Source organism: Neovison vison, chromosome 6 (genome assembly GCF_020171115.1).
Source record: "Neovison vison isolate M4711 chromosome 6, ASM_NN_V1, whole genome shotgun sequence".
Classification (NCBI taxonomy): Eukaryota; Metazoa; Chordata; class Mammalia; order Carnivora; family Mustelidae; genus Neogale; species Neogale vison.
Genome location: NC_058096.1, coordinates 14,994,773 through 15,009,089, shown reverse-complemented (window position 1 = coordinate 15,009,089; position 14,317 = coordinate 14,994,773).

The window sequence follows — 14,317 nt, the reverse complement described above, 5'->3', positions numbered from 1 at the left end:
ACTTTTAGAATGATAAATTTGAGGCATAATCCTCATGCAAAATATAAAATACACATTCTTTAGAAGAGCTTCCAAGAACCCCTTGATCTGGTCACTGCCTGCCTTTCTCACTAGGTTGCTCTCTGTCCCCCTGTTACATTTAATAAGAGCAGACTCCTTTGTTCCCTGGATGTACTGCCAGTTTCATCCCACTGTGTTCTTTGAACACAGTTCCTACTATCAGCAATGTCCTTCTGAGGCTTGTCTGTTTCTTTTAGCTCTTGATCTTTCTTTTGAAACGCTGCTCGGTGTCTGTCCCCAGGAAGACATAAGCTGACATTACTCTGTCTTCCCCTCCTTTCCCATTGTCACCTCTGCATCATGAATAGACACCCATTATGACACAGTACTTTTCTGCATCCATCCATTCAAAAATTGAAAATGAAATTTTAATAGGTAACACATCCATAGGTTTCAAAAATAGTTAAAAAAATGATTAAAGAACTAATCCTGGAGAAGACTTGCTCCCATGGTTATCCCCACCGGTTTCTCTCCATTCCCTAGAGGTAACCATTTTAGAATACTTTGTTTCTTTACGCATATACAAAATTTTCCTTATACAATGGTGGCACACTATATATGTTGTTCTGAACATTGCTTTTTTCCATTTAGTATTATATCCTGGAGTTTTTTTGCATATCACTTTATAGAGTTCTTCCTCATTCTCCCATTTTTTTCTGGATACACAGCATTCCACCGAGTAGATGACCCTAGATAATTTAACCAGTCCCTAAATATTGGACTCTTGGTTTAAATCCATTATTTTTTATAATAAATATTGCTCTAATAAAAACTTTTATACATGTATCACTTTATACGATAAAAGTTTAGGATAGATTTCCAGAAGTTAGACGTCTGGGCCAAAGGTCAAGTATAAATGTACTTGTGCTAGACATCACCAGATATTCCCCCACAGGCACAACGATATTTTGTATTCCACTGGCAATATACAAGTGGGCTGTGGGCATGACTTATCAGCACAGAGTGTTGCACGCTTTTGCATTTTTGGCAAACATGGTGGATGAATGTAATAGTTTCCTACTGTTGTATAATAAATTACCACAAACTTAGTGTCCTAACACAACACATATTTATTATCTCACAGTTTCTGTGATTAGCAGCCTGAGTGTGGGTTAGCTTGGTCCTCTGATCAAGGTCCCACAGGCTGTTAGTAAGAACTGCAGTCCTATCTGAGACTCAAGGTCTTTCAAGTTCATGTGGTTGTTGGAGGAAGTCAGTTTCTTTGGACTGTAGAACTGAAGCTCTCGGCCTCTAGATGTTGTCTGTCTGTTGTTGATGGTTCTTAGCCCTGTGACCTTTCCCCCAGACAGTTGACATACATCAGCTTGCTTCTTCAAGATCAACAGAGGAATCTCTTGGTATAGTCGCTAAGATGGAGTCTTATTTTAGGTAACATAATCGCAGAATGTCATCCATCCCATCCGCCATATAACATAACCTAATTTAAGGAATAAAAATCCCAAGATTACTGCCATATTCTTTTGGTTAGAAATATGTCGTAGGTCCTAGCCACACTCAAGGGAAGAGAGATACATAAAGCTTCACACTTGCGGTTGAACATACTGGGGACTTCAAAGAATTCTGCTCATTGCAGTGAGAAATGTAGTTTTAATATGAATTCCTTTTATTGTAAGTACTTTTGTAGGTTTAATGGAAACTTTTCTTTTCTTTGTAAACTACCCATGTTCCTAGTCTATATTTCTCCTAGGCTTTGGTTATTTCTTTTTTCCTAGATTTCCAGAACTTCTTTATGTATCCGTAAGTGTAACTCTTTGACATTGATATAAACTGCAAATATTTCCTTCCAGCTTGTTCTTATGCTGTTTTGAATGTAAAGTTTATGAATTTTATGTGGTTGAACTTTTAAGTTTTTCTTTTTACTTCTATTTTCTGAGTCATAGTTATAAAGTCTGCTTTCATTTGGTGGCTTTAAAGTAATTCAGCCTTTCAACGTTGTTATGACTTTATTTTTTACACCTTAATTCTAAATTAATTTGAAATTGTCTTTGAATATGGTGTGATTGATGAAAACAATAATATTTTCCAGGTGGCTATTTTGTTTTCCCTAACATTATATATTAAAGTTCATGTTTACCACCACAGATTTGAACACACCTTTATCACATACTAAATTCCCGTGTAAGTTAAAATCTATTTCTGGAATTCATCTTCTCTTTATTGGTTTCTATATATGCCCAATACCACACTGTTTAATTATCAAAGTCTTAAAATGTATTTATGGGCTTATAAGTCTTTTCTACTTGGTAGAGTTCCTGGTTATTATTATTAGCTTATTTTTCCATAAGAACTTCAGAATTATCTAGTTTCAGAACAAAATTGCTTTTTTAAAGTATTCTTGTTGGGATTGTTAGATTTATAAATTAACTTAGGAAGAATTGAAATTTTTATGAGATATATATTTTTTTGATTTATAAACGTAATATACCTTTCCATTTATTCACTTTTTCTGTCAGGAATGTATCCAAGTTTTTCCTCATATTGTTTTTTCACATGCCTTGTTAGTCTTAGTCCTAGGTATTTCATTCTTTTTTGGAATTATTGCTGGCCCATTTGAAATGGAACTTTCCATTTTATCTTCTAAGTGTTGTTTATGTACATGAAAACTATCGATTTCTATAAATTTTACATATGACTAAATTACTATTTAGAAAACATTTCTTGAGTACCCAACATGTGAGAAGCTTCTGTACAAAAACTGCACTCACAATACACAGAATATTCATGGCCCTTCCCCCAGCGAGGAAGCAGAAAGTGAACAGGTAAACAAATAAATAAATGTATAAATGACCATTTGTGATCAATGCATAAAAAGTGATTTAGTAATATAGAGTAATTAAGTGGGTCTTCCCCAGTTATAGAAACTTTGAGGATTTGGTCCACACTTTATTTATCTCTGGGTCTCCGGAGACTAGCACAATGATCAAGAGACAAAAGGCAACAAATATTTATTGATCTGAAAAGAACTAATTTGCTTTGAGCTTAAGGGCAATGATGCTTTAAGTCTGTTAGCCTGATGACTATACAGCCCAGATTTTTCAAACAATTTTATATTTTATCTTATTTTTTTTAAAAAGATTTTATTTTTTACTTGAGAGAGAGAGAAAGAGAGAGAGGGAGAGAGAGAGAGAGCAAGAGAGAGAGCTCAAGCTGGGGGAGAGGCAGAGGAGAGCAAGAAGGTGGCTCCCTGCAGGGAGCCTGGTGCAAGGCTCAAGCACAGGACCCTGGGAGCATGACCTGAGCTGAGGGTAGATGCTTAACCTACTGATCCACCCAGGTGCCACAAACAATTTCATATTTTAATTCACTGTTTCTATAAATACATGATCACAAGATGGTTCTTTAGGATTGTTTTGGAAATTGTCAACCATAGTTAAAGTTTTTATCCAAAGAGTCCTTACCTGTTTTAGGCTTATGAGCAGAGTGGACTTTCAGTCATTGGCATGAATATTTTGAAGCTTTGAAGATGAGGATATCCCCTCTTTCAAGTTTTAATTGAGGGACGCCTTGGTGGCCAAGTTGGTTAAACATCCGCCTTTCGTTCTTGGGATTCAACCCCCCCCACCTTCCCCCTCATTGGGCTTCCTGCTCAGCAGGGAGTCTGCTTCTCCTCTTCCTCCCTACCTCTCCACTCTGTGTGCTCTCTCTCACAAATAAATAAATAAAATCTTAAAAAGAAATTAAGTTGTAATTGAGATGTCAAAATTAAACAACTTTGCTGAGCCTCATTGGAGTTTGTGTGTTCTTCCAAGGCTAGGAGTTAAGATTTACATCTTTTATACTATTTGGAAATAAAGAAAAGGCTATAATGGTGAAAATTCTACTTATATATATATAGGCTTTTCATTGTTGTTTTATTTTTCCTTTTTAAACGTTAATAAATGGCAAGTAAAGGGTCTAGGATTTAGTCCGTTAATTTTTATTTATTTATGGCTTTCCTAGCTTTGAAAAAGAATTCAGACCAGCTTAAAGGAATTTATGAAATGCATCAAATTTACATATATTGAAAAAGTGTGAGAAAGAAACTGGGTACAAAACAAACTTGGAGACATATGGTAGACTTGCTGTCAGAAGCCTCCGGTTTGGGCTCTTATCTTATTGAAAACATATTGAGCATTAACACAATTTACTGTCCAATTAAAATTTTTAAAAATTCCTAATAATGGCAAAAACACATTTCATGCTTACTCTCTTCCAAGCATCATTTTAAGCTTTTTAAAATGCACTACTTAACTTAATCCTTTGCAACAAGAACCTGATGGGATATGTACTAATATTGTTCTGGTTTACAGGAGAGGATCATCTATTACTAATATTAAGACAAGAAAGGAAATTATTGAGAGGATTCTTATAAAGATGATGCTGTGAACTTTTATGAGCAATATTCCCCACAATATCTGTACAGTGGGTACAACAATGAATTTCCTATATTTTTTATAGCTTCCCTTGATCTAACGGCCCTGTGATAAGCTCAGACTGATTCTACAAGGTGGCTAGTGAAGGAAACACAAGTTCTGCTGGTATAGCTTCATTCAGGAGTGAATTTAGGAATATCTGGAAGAATACATTATTTAAATATCATGTAGGCAGTGCTTTAAAAATGTTACATCTTCTAATTAAGTGATAGATGGATATAGGAAGTGCTGAGTTTGAGATGGTTTTAAAGTTGAATTAGGTGGTTTTCAAGTTGAATTAGATGGTTTTCAAGTTGAATTAGAAGGCCTTTCACCCATAAACATAGCTGGCTAGCAAACTTCCTTTTTCAATTAATGGCTATACCAGACGGGTGAAATAAGGTGTATCAGGTAGGTTATGCTGTGCTAAACTATGGTAACAAATAGGTCCCTGCATTGCAGTGGCTTTGTATACAAGATTCTTATTTATCCTCAGATAAGGTCCAGTTTGTGTCTGAGAGCTCTTCCATCTTGTAGTAGTGTTTTCTCGAGAAAATAACCTCCAAGGTCAGTGTAGCGTGGGAAAACAGCAATCTCAGAAAAGGAGTACCCACTGTTACCTTTCTGACATGGAAACTAGCACATGGTTTCTGTTCATGTTCCGCTGATAAGAATTAGTCCCATGATACCACTCTGATGCATGGGGTTGGGAAACATGGATATTTACTGAGCACTGACCATTTATGTCACAGAAGAAGCAAGTTTCTTTATTTTCTTCTTCTTCTTCTTTTTAATTTTTTTTGGTTTATTTTTTTCTAGGAACTTGTCTCTTGTTACCTATCTTCTTACCCCTTTAGACCTCTTGTCTCATGAAGCCATATCCTTATGATTCCAGATCCCTTCTCTTCAAGTACTTTGTCCTGATTGGAGGAGGTATCTATAAAGATGGGCCAAGAGACAGAACAGTAGGGAGAATGAAGAGGGAGGGGACATCCCTTCAATTGTCAACTCTCATTCTTTCTACTGCTTCCTCCCATTTCCTTCCCTAACCTCCTAGCTCTGGCTGATGATTGCACGATTAAAGTAAAGAAAGAGAATATCATTTTGTTGCTCCAAAAGCCTCTGATATTTCTCCTCCTCCTCCTCTTTCTTTTCACTTAATTTAATAAACACATTATTTTAACCCAATCTGTGAGCCAGTCATATATAAGCATTGGGTATCCAGAAATGCATAGTATGTGGCATCTGTGCTCCAGAGCCACGTGGCTCACTGGTGAACACCAAGAACTGTAAAATGTTAGAGATAGAGTGCGAACTAGAAATAAAATAATAAAAAAAAAAGTGAACAATTAAATGAATGATTTAATGCTCAGTTGAATGGATACTCGGGATTTTCACCTTTTGTGCAGAGAAGGCTTGCTTCTCAGGGCAGTTAAGGTAGAAGGCAGGCAAGGCAAAGGGAGACACAGAAGTTACAAATATTACCAGTGTCTCCAGTCTCTTCCTCAGCCCTTCCCTAACCCTTAGCCCATTCTTCTCTTACCCTACAACATAAATCCTGACCTGCCCCAGCTTCCTGTCCTCAACCCTTGGGTGCCGGGACATGGGTGGAGGCAGGGAATGTCACTGAATGTTGGGGATGTCGGAGATATATCTGTGTAGCTGGATCGTCAAATTGTTACTGTTATCTGATCCCATTCTTTTCCTCAAAGGAACATTACAGTACAGTTTGGAAAGATGTGGCACCACTATGTGTTTATTGCATATGCCAAGGTGATTTATGGTGTAAACACAATTGTGTAATGTAATCTGGTGACTTAATTGCCATTCATGGCACTATTTGCTTGGTAGGGGTGATTAAATCTCCAAGCAGTGCTTGACCTAAATGATCTCTGAGGCTCTTTCGAACCTATAGATTCTTTGATTGTGTGCAAATATGTGCCCTAAATTCTAAACAAGTGATTTCAAAAATGAGCCTTTGGAATATAAATCAGTGATTAAGAGAGAGATTGCCTGCAATGTAGCAAGTTCTTATTTCTCCAATTTCTCTTCATTCTTTAATTTTTACCTATAAATGATTCTCTTATTTTTTCTACTATTTCTGCATATTAACACAGAATTTTTCTTACTCCCAAATTGCTGTTTTTTATTATAAGCAACTCTGAATCTTCATTTGTTGTTTCATTGAGTGAAAAAAAAAATAGATCTCCAAAAGAAGAATATACTTCCAAATGGACAACAAGGGAATATTTTATTAATTTGTTTCTCAGTCTTTGCAATCATGTGCATTAAAATGTTTAGCTGATTCTTTTTTTTTAATGAAATGAGAAGTGGTTGTTAATTTTTTATCATTGCCCTAAATAAACTGTACCATTCCTAATGGATGTATAACCAGAATTAATCTCAAACAGAAATCACTAGTGACATGCAAAGAGGATTATGTGAGTTTCTTACAGGATTTTATTGAGAGGTATATTTTCCTGAAGTCAGTTTACATTTGCATTCAATTTTTGTGCTTTCTGTCCCATGTTTCAAATTTTTAAAAGAAAGAAAACTTGTACACAACTTGGGCACAATAATATTGGATAAATTAGACTTACAGAGGTCATTAACGTCTTTCCCTGCTTCCTTCCAGACAAATGAGAATTCATTTTGACATTTCATCCACTCAAGACTAGGAACTTTGCCATCTCGTTCGGTAACTAATTTTAATATCTAACGACACTTTTGGTCAGGATTTCTTTTTTTTTCCCACAAACCGTGGTACTGAAATGCCTTTTGTTGTTTTCTACTTTTCCAAACCTGAAGGAAAAAGGTAAACAGTTGGTTATAGTTTTTACAAAGTCATGAGTTTATGGTAAAATCATGATTCTTTTATTAAAGTCGTCAAACTAATGTTGCCTTTTATCATTATTTTATCAGTTTCTTTAAAATAATCTTTTAAAGTCACTTCAAATTTTATCATAAAGACCACACTTATTAATATTTTATAAATAGATACTTATAAAATATTTAGGACTGATGCTGTCTAAAGGGTTGCTCATCAAAATTCTTCTTTGATGGAAGGTACTTTTCTTTTTTTATTTTTTTTTCATTTATTTATTTTCAGCATAACAGTATCATTATTTTTTCACCACACCCAGTGCTCCATGCAATCCATGCCCTCTCTAATACCCACCACCTGGTTCCCCCAACCTCCCACCCCCCACCACTTCAGACCCATCAGATTGTTCTTCAGAGTCCATAGTCTCTCATGGTTCACCTCCCCTTCCAATTTCCCCCAGCTCCCTTCTCGTCTCCATCTCCCCATGTCCTCCATGCTATTTGTTATGCTCCACAAATAAGTGAAACCATATGATAATTGACTCTCTCTGCTTGACTTATTTCACTCAGCATAATCTCTTCCAGTCCCGTCCATGTTGCTACAAAAGTTGGATATTCATCTTTTCTGATGGAGGCATAATGCTTCATAGTGTATATGGACCACATCTTCCTTATCCATTCATTCGTTGAAGGGCATCTTGGTTCTTTCCACAGTTTGGCGACTGTGGCCATTGCTGCTATAAACATTGGGGTACAGATGGCCCTTCTTTTCACTACATCTGTATCTTTGGGGTAAATACCCAGGAGTGCGATGGCAGGGTCATAGGGAAGTTCTATTTTTAATTTCTTGAGGAATCTCCACACTGTTCTCCAAAGAGGCTGCACCAACTTGCATTCCCACCAACAGTGTAAGAGGGTTCCCCTTTCTCTACATCCTCTCCAACACATGTTGTTTCCTGTCTTGCTAATTTTGGCCATTCTAACTGGTGTAAGGTGATATCTCAATTTAGCCATCAGGGAGATTCAAATTAAAACTACATTGAAGGAAGGTACTTTTGAAACAGTCTTGTTGAAGATAATTTTATCCAGAGCTGTTGTTGAAAGAAGGGAAAGGGTGTCACGGGCCCAGGAACAGATCAGTAAGGAGGCCGCTGGTCTGGAGGTCAAGCAAAATATGAATTCTGAGTTCATTATCATTCAGGAGGGGATGTGTATGGAAAGTGGTCTCTACAAAACCAAAGGATGTTTTGACTCTTGTGAGTTAAGAAAAGTGTGTGGAGGCAGAAAGCAAAATTGCAAAACAGACGGTGGAGGGATGGCCCATCTCTTGGGTGAAAGATGGGAAAGTCCAGCTCAGGCTGATGCACTCAAGAATTTCTCTAACGAGCTGGATTTACAGCTGTGTGCAAGGCTGAGGGCAGTTATTAGTAAATAACAGGGAAAGAGTGGTAGTGTCCCAATCACTGGTTTATAATCAATCAGAGCTTGGTCTCTGTGTGTAATTCTCCTAGGGGATTGTTAGGAGGGAAACACTGCTAAGGTGAGACACTGACTCATGGGGCCCCCATTAGTTGCTTACTAGGGACAGATATCCAATTTCTGTACATATAGATGTTCTGCTTATTAGGAAAGCAAGAGAAATGACTGAGAGACCGTGTGTTTTTCTTTCGTGGTCTGTTTTCTAAAAGTAAATATCTCAGTGCAACTTAGTCTAATTGCAAATACTTGTAAGAGGCTAATGAGATGATATATTCTTATATGAAAGATTCTGATGAGCATAATGCGTAATAGAAGCAGGCTCCATCTTAAGGACGTGATGTATCTACAAAAATGCGCACGAGGTTCTGGTATAGAGACAGAACAATAGATTTATTTGTTATGAGTGGGTAGGGGATAGGGCTTATTCACCAGGGTGTTAAAAAATATAAAATCGTGATTTATTCTAGCCCTGTAGCCTCAACCTTTGACAACCTACTTCTGGTATATGATACCTATTATTTAATTGTTTTCTTTTCATACAAAATTAAAGATGCTGGTAACTGGTTTGCATTCAATACAGGGCAGATTGGGGCTAAATAAAGCTACTTTCTCTACATTAAGTGAGTCTCATCTCATTCATTGTACTTTGCTTTGAGGAGAACTGTGCCTTTTGTCTTTAATGTTGGAAATATTTTTATATTTCCTTTTTAATTCATAATGTGACAAATACAATAAAATAGAATTCAAGATACGTTGACAAACTGAGTATTTTGTTGTTGTGTTTTTCTCTTCTGCTAGTCTTAGTCTTTTTTTTTTTTTAAGATTATTTATTTTAGAGAGACAGCATGAGCAGGAGTAGCAGAGAGAGAGGGAGAAACTCAGGCAGACCCTGTGTTGGGCTCAGAGCCTGACGCAGGACTCAGACTCACAACCCCAAGACCATGACTTGAGCTGGGATCAAGAGTCAGATGTTCAACGGACTCCACCACCCAGATGCCCCTTCTTAAAAGAGTTTTTTAATTTAAATTCTACTTAGTTGACATACAGTGTGACATTAAGTGTTAGATATAATGTAGTGATTCAACACTTCCATACAACTTCCTGTGCTCATCACGACAAGGGCGTTCCTTAATCCCCATCAGCTGTTCAGCCATCACCCCACACACCTCCCTGTGGTGACCTTCAGTTTTCCCTCTGTAGTTAAGAGTCTGTTTCTTGATTTGCCTCTCACTCTCTTTTTTTCTCCCTTTGCTGGTTTGTTTTGTTTCTTAAAGTCCACGTATGAGTGAAATCATACGCTATTTGTCTTTCTCTGACTGACTTATTTCACTTATCATTATACTCTGTAGCTCCATCCATGTCCTTGCAAATGTCAAGATTTTTCTTTTTTATGGCTGCAAACTCAGTAGTTTTGGTCAAGAGACTGCTGTTGTTGGAACAGACGTGTTGGGGGGCAAGCACAAGCCTTGTTCTCACTGATCTGCGGAAGTAGGAGAATCGCTATTTGTCACATAAAAACTGATCTAGTGCGATCACTACACAATGCATGAAAGTGAATGTTAAGAGGAAGTCCAACATATAAAAGTCAGAAGCTGCCAATATATGCATCCTCAGTCCTAGCAAAACCAAATCCCCCAAGATCCATTGTGATTATAAACTCCTAAGTACTTTCTGTACATCAGGGATCTTTGTAACTCATAAGCTGGTAGTACTGTCCTCCTCATTATTATTTGTATGATTATTTGATGTTTTGTTACACTGTCCCTTTCTTTCCAATATTTAAATGCCAGTAGGTATGTCATGAGGTACAAATGATAATTTAGCACCTCTTTTCTGTCTGGTAGAAATGTCTGCATTAAAGGGTATTTGAAGCTGAGGTATTTACAAAGTTGGCAACTGTGTCTTTCCATCGGGAGTCAAGATGAAGGATGTCAAAAAGAATGGCCAGATCTACTAGCAAACAATGTAGCCTGCAGATAGCTCTCTTTCTTTATTTTCGAGCAAGACAGAACCTGGAGGTACTTGGTGGCGTGTTTTTGTTGCATGCATAGCATTGCTTGTTCTTTTCAATATATAAGAATGCACTCCCCTGTAAGCAACTGCAAATCTGAATTCTTGGATATGTATTATCTCCTATAACAGTTAATCTAGACATAGGTGCTTCAAGGTGTGGGGTGACAGCTCAAAAATGTCAGGAAAGTCAGAAATCATGTTGCTCCTTCCCATTCTCCATCTCCAGTCTACAGGCTTTTAGACCTAGTGTCTATCTGTTACAAGTTGCAGGCTGTCTTGCTGCAGGATTGGAAGCATCACGATGGTACTTAAAGGGAAAAGGGGGAAGGATGAAAGCCTCATGCAGTTCTCTCTGGTTTCATCAGGAAAGAGACATCTCAATGGCTAAAAGAGTGTGACATGGCTACTTCTTCCTGCCAACTGCAAGAGAGGCTTGAAAGGGGAGAGAGAAAGAGAGGGAGAGAGACTAATTTTAACTAATTTTAAGTTTATTCTGTTGTAAAGCCTGGAAAGTCCAAAGTCTATAGGGCATAGTGGCAGACTGGAGACCCAAGGAAGACTTAATGCCCTACTCTCAGAACAGAAGTCAGAAGAAATCACAGTTGCCTTAGGGTTGGCCTCTATCCCTTTTTCTGAGGACAATGAACTCAGGAGTACTTTTCATGGAGCCTCCGTGGTCATGTCAGCAAAGACAGGCATACCGTTCTTTTAGGTCTTGTCTAAGAAGGTGACCTGGAGAGACAAAGAGATCTCTGCAGGTAGGAGTTGTAGGTATTACAGCATTCCTAGTGCTGGAAGAGTATGAGACCAACTTGAATAAAGACCCATTCACTCAATGGCAGTCTGCTCACGCCCCCATAACAAAGTTCCATAGGCTGGTGGCTTAAAGAACAGAAATTTATTTTCTCATAGTTCTGGAGGCTGGAAGTCTAGGATCAAGGTGCCAGTATGGTCAGGTTCTGACGAGGACTCTCTGGTTTGTAGACGACGTCTTCCTGCTTTGTGCTCATGTGGCCTGTTCTCAGCTCTCAGATGTCTCTTCTGGTAAGGGTCATAATCCTAGCGCAAGGGCTCCCTGCCGTGAACTCATCTAATCCTAACTGCCTCCAAAGGTCCCATATCCAAATATCATATGAGGGGTTATGATTTCAACATATGAATTTTGAGGGAACATAATTCAGTAAGAAACATTCAGGCTGAGCAAATACAGATGAGAGATCCCTGGGGGCAGTCTCTCAAGAATCCACCAGAACGGGGGAGACAAACCATGAGAGGCTGTGGACTCTGAGAAACAAACTGAGGGTTTTGGAAGGGACGGGGGTGGGGGGTTCGGTGAGCCTGGTGGTGGGTATTACGGAGGGCACGTATTGCGTGAAGCTCTGGGTGTGCTGCATAAACAATGAATTTTGGAGCACTAAAAAGAAATAAAATGAAAAAAAAAAAAAAAAAGAATCCACCAGAACACACAGAAGAGGAGCTACGAACCAAGTTAGAATTTTTTTTTTTTTTTCTTTCTTTTTCCTCTTGGAACCTCGACCTTGGAAGGGTTGGAAACTAAAGTGAGAAGAATGGGGGAAAGAATGAGAGAACACCTTTTCTCCTTCCCCAGTAGTCTGCTAGCCAGCCCAACCTGACCCAAAGCTGAGGCTGGCTTACCTTTAATGATGGATAGAAATTCTGGGGGCCAATATTCTAATTATTAAATTGCAATAATGTTTCATGTAACCAAAAGAGTTTTAGGCAGGCTGAATTCTCATCCTGGAGCAGAGAAAGAACTAGTCTCATTCCATAGATTTTAAGGGGTAGAGAGGAACAAAGAGTTAATTTGATGAGGCATGCTGGTTCAACTTAACTATTAGCTTTATTTTACCTCCCGATCCACTTTTAAGAGAAAACAGGTAATTTGTTAGAATGATGTCTTGATAGAGTGATTAAAAAATCCTGGGGCACGATCTCTGGATCTGAGGATTTTTACCTTTGGTTTTTCCTGGCGGAATCTTGGAATTAAAACGTTTCAAGTAGCTGTAGTATCTGCAGTGGCCACTTGGTGGCAGCAGGCTAAGAAACTGCATCGCGCTCTGAGACCCAGGAAATCTTGGATTTTTGTGTGAATAGCATTCTTTGTCTTAGTGCCCCCAGAGCAATGCCTGTTCCTACTTTTTGTGGAAGCACCATTTTCCGTGACACTGTTTGTTTGTGGTTGAGCCCTCGCTGGCCAACTTTTGTGATGCTTTCTGAATATCATATATTCTGGTTCTGTTTATAAACGTTCAAATAGTTTGGTGGAAATTTAGCCGTTTGAAACCTCCGTCGGTTTGGAGGTTTTTCTTTTGTCCTCTCATTTAATCCAAGCATGAACTGCACATTGGGAAAGAAACACTGCTCTTACTTTTCCTATTCAGATTTTCTCAAATAATACATACTTCCTAAAAATCCTTACACACATCAAAAAAGACCATTTTTATGCTACGTTTGTGTCTTCATTTTTCATGTTTACACATGTCATTAATAGGGTGAGTTTCCTCTAGATTTGTACCAGATGGTGTGAGATTATATATATATATATATATTTTTTTTTTCTTCGTTAAAATCTACCCAACATTAATCTTATCTAATTGGTTCATTTCTTTAATAACAAAATCTCATTTACAAGGATCCAGTAGCCAACTGAGTCTTCAGCTGCCAGGGGGACAAATGTGGTTTTTGCAAACCAATTACTTTTCTATGGCTCTTTAGAAATGAAAGTCAACTGTTGTCTGGAGGGAGGTGGTGAAGTGGGGAGTTAGAAAACCATGACGGTTGGGGTTTGAGCCAGCTGCTGTTTAAAGCTGGCCCCAATGTTTGTGGATACATTTGTGGTGTGTCCTCGGGCACAACAATGAGGTTTTCTATGAATTTTAGATGAAATAATTTGTTCAGGCAATGAATGCTGCCTGTATGGCAGGCCCTGAGCTGTGGGAACTCAGTGACACGGTGAGCATGAGCCGTGGTCCTGGAGCTCCCAGTGCTGCTCTGAACAAGCATGACTTCCAACCAAACATGCCAAGAAGGGTACGTGTAATCACAGACTGAGGTTCATGCTCAGGAGGAAAAGAACACGCTATAGAAATACAACAAAGAGTTAATAGCACAGCCTGATCCAGGCTGGAAGGTCAGGCAGGACCTCCCTAAGAAGTCAGACTTCAGGTAAATGCTGAAAGGTACTGAGACTGACTGTTGGAAAGTCAGGGGGGTCGAGAGGGAGACAGTGTGGGTGCAAAAGAATGAGCGTGTGCAGAAGCCAGAGGTGGGAATCAGCATGGTGCGTCTGAGGAATGGAAGGAAGGCTCTGGATGTTGGAGCACATTGAGTCGTGGATGAGGAAGGGTAGGGAAACACAGTCTGACCCAGAGGACTGGGGCAGGGGTGCGGAGTTGTTGGCAATGGTGGTGGCCGTGATGCATGTGGTCAGAAGGTGGCCTCTGGCTGCAGCAGTGAAACAGGGAAGTGACATGTGTCCCAGAGCCCACCGGAGTGGAAGGGCCACTGTG